Below are 6,906 nucleotides of genomic sequence, written 5' to 3'. Positions count from 1 at the left end.
AGGCAGGAGGAGAAGGGGATGACAGAGGACGAGATGGTTGGATGGCATCACTGACTCAATGGACATGAGTTTGAGCAAACTCCAGGATATGGTGAGGGACAGGGAGGCCTGGAGTGCTACAGTCCATGGGGTCACAAAGGGTCACAACTGAGCGACTGAACAACAGGGCCCACCCCAGACTTCCTGAGTCAAGACTCCTGAGGGTGGGACCTTGTTTTAACAAGCCCAGCAGGGGATGCTGACATTCTTGAAAGTGAGAGCCTGGAGAAAGTCACCCTCTTGGGTACTCAAGAACTGGGAAAATAGGACTTGTGGTCAATTGCTCAACCTCTTTGGTTTTTTATGATTTGGAATCTGTGTTCCATCAACTTCAGAGGCTACCCCGTAATAGGATGAGCTTTGGTCACACATTTTCCACCCCTTCCTCTTGCTGAATGTCACAAGGTCAGAGGGTAAGGCGTGGATGCCCATCCTGCCTTGGTCCCAAATACAAGGTCGTGACACAACAGGCCTTTCCTGGAAGGAAGGTCAGTAGCCCCAGGGCTACAGCGTTCAGGGAGGTGCGGCTGGGCCCAAATCCATAAACCCATTTCCAGAAAATCCACACACCCATCTGTTATAAATAAGCATGCATCCCTCCTGACAGAAAGCCTCTTCTGCAGCCAGGAGGGTGAGCGGGTCATTGGGAGGAAGGGTGGCGGTTGGAATTTCTGTCTTTCCAGAGCACGGCTGTCAGCATTTTAGAAGGCTCCCGAAGGCCATGGGTCCACCCAAACCAAGGCCGGCCTGAAGCTGGGGTTTCCTGAGCCAGCTTGGTGGGGCGCCCATGCCCCCGACCCAGGCTGCGGCCCCCTCCAGGTGAGGGCTTAGGTCCCCACAGGGTGCCCAGCCCTGGCCCCACCCCCGTGGCCTCCACTGCCTCGCGGCTGGAGGGAAGGGTGTCTCCGGCACCTGTCTGTGCCCTCTGGTCCCGGGAGGCCAGCCGACTGCAGCCTCCGGGACCCTGTGAGCTGGAGAGCAGTGCACCCCCATGTCATCAGGGCACCCCCCTGTCCTCTTAGCTCATTCATTTGTAGGTGCTTTAGGCACAATTCTGCTGGCCAGAAGTTTTGAAAGTCAGCTTTTAGATTTTAACTTTGAGATATTAATAAGACTTTAGGAGATGGATTATCTGCCTAGAAATGCGGTGTGTCTGGCCACACACATTACCCAGGAAGTCAAGCTACACATGTGGGGGGGGGTTGGGGGGCAGTGGGGGGATTGGGAGACGGAGAGCCTGACACCAGAAGATCTGGGATGGCTTTGCAAATTCAAACCACCCTACAAATCGTCCTTTTCTTACAGATTAAAGCTGATCACCCTCTTCCTCGCTGATGCTCCTGAGCAAGTGAACACTTTAGCGAGTGTTCGGCTAACGAGTCCACCTGGTCACCGAGCCCCTCCAGCAGCCCGGCACCCTCTGCGGCTGAGGAGACCCAGGCTCACCACCCTGGCTCTAAGATGAGGCAGAGGAGACATGTCCTGAGGACAGGAATCCCCCAGATTGTCAGAGCTCCTCTTGCGGCTCAGTTCTCCAAACACAGCATCTTTCTAACACGGCAGCCCCTCAGGATTGAGTGTGAACCCTAGGACTCACTGGTGGCCTCCCTGAGGCTGCTGGGCCTGCTTCCCTGAGTGGACAGTACCGCCGGAGCTGGGCTGGTTGGGCTGAAGAGAGGTGACCCAGTCTCCCATCACAGGACGCCCCCAAGCACCCTGCCTTCACCCTAGCCTCTGTGTGTTCACTGCAAAGAGGGTGGATTTCATTCTGTCTCTAAAACGTCCCCTCCATGAAAACACCACCTGTTCAGAAAACAATGTTTTCTCTGCCTGGACGTGTTCCCGTGAAAGGGCGGAGTGCACACTCTCTAGGGTGCATCAGTGGAATCACAGGATTATTTATTTTCCTCAGCATTGGGCCATGTATTATAGGAAAACATGCATTTATTACTTCATAGGAGGAAAAATGCACACATTTCAAAGGTAATAGACAGTGTCGGCCTCCCCCAGCTGCCCCCTGGCCGTTGCCCAGGTCCTGGAATCACACACACATTCTCTGCAGGTGGGATGCTTGGGGAAGAGTGTCTGAAAGCTGCCGCCTGTGGGGACCTAAGACACAGACGAGAACCATCCCGTCTCCACCCTGTGACAGGTCACCAGGTGAGACACACCCTCACCTCCTGAGGCTCTCTTCCCTCCAGGCTCATCCCGTGCCTCCACGGGCTGCGGGAAGGGGGACTGCTGAGTCCCACTGTCCCAGAGTCAATCCTAAAGGCAATCAACCCTGGACATTCACTGGAAGGACTGATGCCGAAGCTCCAGTCCTTTGGTCACCTGAATGTGAAGAGCCGACTCACTGGAAAGGACCCTGATGCTGGGCAGGAAGAGAAGCGGGTGACAGAGGGCGAGATGGTTGGAGGGCATTATCAACCCCATGGAAATGAGTCTGAACAAGCTCTGGGAGATAGTGAAGGACAGGGAAGCCTGGCGTGCTGCAGTCCCTGGGGTCGAAAAGGGGCGGACCCAACTTAGTGACTGAACAACAACGGTCCCAGAATGGAAACTCCAGTTCTTGGTGCCATCCTGAACTTATCAGGCAGGGGAACCGTTTTCTGTATCAGAAGCTTTTCTCTTGAAGATGTTAGAGGGACTTAAACATAGCTAGGGACAGGAAGAGAGACTCTGGCTGACAAGTTCCTACCCTTCTGTTAGTGAAGAGTTGCGAGTAGGGTAGAGTGGTGATGCTTAACCACAAAAGGCCAATTGCCAAGGAAAATTCTGTATGTATGACTGGGTTGGCCTGCAACAATGTCCTAGATTATTTCTCAGCCCCATCCCCAGCCTCCAGTTTCCTCTTGGGGCCTTTGCACAGCGCTTAGCTCTGTCTGGGAGTTACTAAGGGTCCTTCTTGGGGCCAGCTTATCCAGTAAATTGGCCACCTCTCCTCCCAAGCCAGGCTGAGTTAAACCCTAATGCAGTCAGATGGTTATACTCTAACCTACCATAGCCCAGTGGTTCCCAACCCTCAGCAGTCAGACTTGCATTTGAATCCCAGGGCGTGGGTGGGAGACTAGATGAAGAACAGATACCTGGGCCTCACCCCACAGCTTCTGAGTCAGTCGTCTGGGTTGGGCCTGAGAGAGTTCATTTCTAATATCTAGTTGATTGTTGAGGACCACCTTTCAGAATCACTGTGCTAACCCTTGCTTCTTAAAGTGTGGTCCACAGAGCAGCAGCATCACCCAGAAATGTGTTAGAAATCCACCATCATGGGCCAGACCCAGAACTGCTGATTCAGAGTCTGCATTTTAACAACATTCCCAGGGGATTCACGTAAGTTTGGGACCAGCTGCATTTGGACAAGAGCTCTGTTTTATTTTTCTGCATGTTCCCAGCACCTGATCAAGGAAAGGAGGCCAGGGGAGGGGTCTTGGGGGTAGGTGTTCTAGTTTGAGAGGAAACCCTGTCCTGGACATAGGTGCCTACCACAGCAGGGATCAGACTTGCCCATAGTGGGTTATTTGACACCAAGAAGAAAAATCACCCAGCATCTCTGATGCCCTCCCTATGAGGTTCTGGAATCTCATGTTGAACATACCATCACTTCTCTGCCCAGGCGACTTAAGGAAAACTCAACCCTGGATGAGCAAAAGGAGAGTTTCACAGATGTGTTTTCACATCTCTTTCTGGAAAGAGGGAGGTACAGGGAATTGACTCCCATACCATGGCGCCTCTGTTGCAGGCCCTCAAGGAATGGCCGATAGTCTTGGCTGTCTGGGTCCAGACCAGACCTCAGCTTTCTGTTAATCATTTTGCCATCATTTTGTTGTTGAAAGTTTTTAAACAGATGTTCACAGGACTGGGAGTGCAGCGGTGTACTGTGGGCCTCTGAGGCTTGGCTCCACGCCCACTGCTGATGGTTGGCTACCTGGAGCGCTGCTCGCCGCAATTCTGCAGACACACAGCACGCGGGACAGGTAGGCACATCTGGCAGAGGAGACCAGAACTGGGTGATGATGAACGCTTTCATCTGGGCAGAGGTAACAAAATCCTCTGCACTCCCCAGGTAGAACAGTCCACGAGGAAGGACCTCCTCTTGGGATAGAAGCAACCTAAATGTCCATCGACAGGTGAGTGGATAAAGAAGAATGTGATACACACATACAACAGGCTATTATTCAGCCATAAAAAAAAAGGAGAGATGCCATTTGCAGCAACGTGGCTGGACCTAGAGATGATCATACTGAGTAAAGTAAGTCAGACAGAGAAAGACAAATACACGGGATATCACTTGTAAGTGGAATCTAAAATATGACACATTTATGAAACAAAAACAGACTCACAGACGTAGAACAAGCTTATGGTTGCCCAGGGGAAGTCGGGTGAGGGAGGGATGGACTGAGAGTTTGGAGTTACTGGAAGAAAGATCATTACATACAAAATGGATAATTAACAAGGTCCTACTCTAGAGTCCAGGAACCTACATTCAATATCCTATGATAAACCATAATGGAAAAGAATGTGAAAAAGGATATATGTGTGTGTGTGTGTACAACTGAGTCACTTTGTTTTACAGCAGAAATTGACACAATACTGTGAATCAACCAGACTTCAATAAAATAAACTTCAAAAATATGTGGTACTCCTAAGATTTGCCCAGGAAACATCTTGTAAAATAAGCATACAAATCAGGCAGTTTAAAAGAGCCATGTTATGACGCGTTGGGTCACGGGTGGAGCCTGAAGTGACCGCAGAACTGAGTCAGGCGCTGACTCAGGGTGTAGGGGGGAAATACACCCTTCCCTGTGTGCTCTTCTGCACACAAACCTCGCCGATATAATATCGCCTTACACTCATATGTCAGCTGATCTCCTTCCTTCCCCAGAATTATCCCAAATACTTTTTTCCTGCAATACGAGTTTTGAAAAATACAGTTGGGAGGGGGTACCAGATAGGAGGGCATGGCAACCCACTTCAGTATTCTTGCCTGGAAGATTCCAAAGACAAAGCAGCCTGGTGGGCTACCAGTGCATGGGGTTGCAAAAGAGTTGGGCATGACTGAAGCAACTTAGCACACACCACACACACACATACCAGATAGGAATGTGATTTTTGGTTCCAACACTGACGGCCTCCTTCAGCTCTTCAAAAAGCCTTTCCTTCCTCCCAGCCCGCAGCCCTGGCAAGCTCACTGTCTGACAACACCTGTGTCTTGGCCTTGGTCTTCAAAACATCATATGGGGTACACCTGAGGCTATATACCTACTGGGTCAGCTTCATCCCCAAAAGAACAAGAGATAGAGGCAGGAACTGGCCTTGACTTCTTATTAAAGCTCATCCCGGGGCCCCAAGCCAGGGGAGGTTGAGCTGGGTCTGTGGCTGCTTCCAAAATGTGATCTTTTCATTTCTCAAAGGAGGGTCGGGGGATGGGGGGGCTTCCTCACCCCTTCCTCATCACCCTGATGACCCACAGTGGCCTAAAAGGGTACAAACATTTCACTGCAGGGTAAGGGACTCTGGAGGCAAAATCTCTGCATGTGGGACTGTTGTCTTCTAGGAGGCAGACCTGGCTTTCCAGCTCCCCAGCCCAATCCTCTCCTGGTTCAGCTTCATGGGCAGCTTCCAGAGAAGACCAGGGCCTCTGCACTGCCCAGCTGGAGCCCATCTGGTGAGCCTGTCCACAGCATGTCCACTACCTGCGGTTCCCTGGACTCTGCCCACAAGGCTTCCCGAGCCAGACCTCCCTCCTCTGGGCAGGCGGTCAGCTCCTCTGAGCTGCATCTGCTCCAGCGTTTCTGGCTGCTCCACCCGTCACGGCCGTGAATCATCTCCCTTCCCTCATTCTTTGAATTGAGAACTCCGCTGAAATCCCCCAGGTCTTTCCCTACCAATGGGTCTTAGTCACCGACCTCACAGATGTCATGAACTTTCCCCTCCTCGCCTTCAATATCAGGGCCAAGCTTAGTATCCAGCACTGTGCTCTCACAACATAGGAATGATTTCAACTCCACCTCTACTCCTCTTTCTGGACTCAGAGGGCTGTTTGCAAACTAATGATAGGTTTGGCTTCCTGTGCCCACCTGGCCACATCTGCCTGCCGTTAATTAAAGAGAATGATTCTTTATTTGGATCATGAGCTGGAAAACCTCAATGTTGAGATGCTGTGGCTTTTTCCAAAATCAGAAAGCAAGTACAAGAAGTTGACCGGAAAATATCCCCCTTTTCTTTCAAACTTTGCTTCATGATTGAGAGATTGTGTTGTCACAAGCGTCTGAGTGTATGTTTATGTGACTCTCTGTGTGTGAGTACATGTGTGTCTGTGTGAGACTGTGAGGATACGTGTGGGAGTGTGTGTGTGTGTGTGTGCATTTTAATCTGTCTCTATTGCTTTCTGCTCTTAGCCACATGGGCATAGACCCCTGGAACCAACTTGGGAAGTGATATTGGATACTGTGCTCAGGCAAACTTAACCTTCATCCCCAGCTCACTTCCCTGCTGCTTGACTCCAGGTGGAGACGAAAAACCCAAAGGCTCATGTTCTAGTCCCCGTCAGCAAGAGGCACCCATGTGATGAAGTTCTGGAGGGTGAGACCTTGTAAGGTCTAGGCTATGTTGTGGTCACATAAACCTGGCATACTAATAGCTTAGCCCAGCAGGGGTCATTTCTCACTCACACTGCCTTCCCTTATGGTCTGCTGTGGTCTCTGCTACACAGGGCTCCTCGGGGATGCAGGCTGATGGGGCTTTACCATTTTGCAGCTGCCCCATCTAGAACATTTGGCTTCTAAGGCCACCACTGAAAGGAAGAGGAAGAGGGAGGAATTTCAGGCTTTTGACTGCCATGGCTACCAAATGTCACTCTTGCTC

General features: G+C 51.1%; 1 long non-coding RNA gene across 1 annotated transcript; it reads left to right on the top strand.

The window, feature by feature from the left end:
- Positions 1–645: 645 nt before the first annotated feature.
- Positions 646–6,190, top strand: LOC138428786 (uncharacterized). Its single transcript, XR_011252576.1, has 7 exons — positions 646–858; positions 1,345–2,022; positions 2,102–2,199; positions 3,256–3,372; positions 3,876–4,016; positions 4,106–4,169; positions 5,597–6,190. It is a non-coding gene; the product is annotated as an uncharacterized lncRNA (long non-coding RNA).
- The last annotated feature ends 716 nt before the right edge of the window (positions 6,191–6,906 follow it).

Source organism: Ovis canadensis, chromosome 1, assembly GCF_042477335.2.
Source record: "Ovis canadensis isolate MfBH-ARS-UI-01 breed Bighorn chromosome 1, ARS-UI_OviCan_v2, whole genome shotgun sequence".
In the NCBI taxonomy this organism is placed as follows: Eukaryota; Metazoa; Chordata; class Mammalia; order Artiodactyla; family Bovidae; genus Ovis; species Ovis canadensis.
The sequence above is the reverse complement of the archived record's forward strand: the minus strand, read 5'-3'. Positions and strand labels throughout refer to the sequence as shown.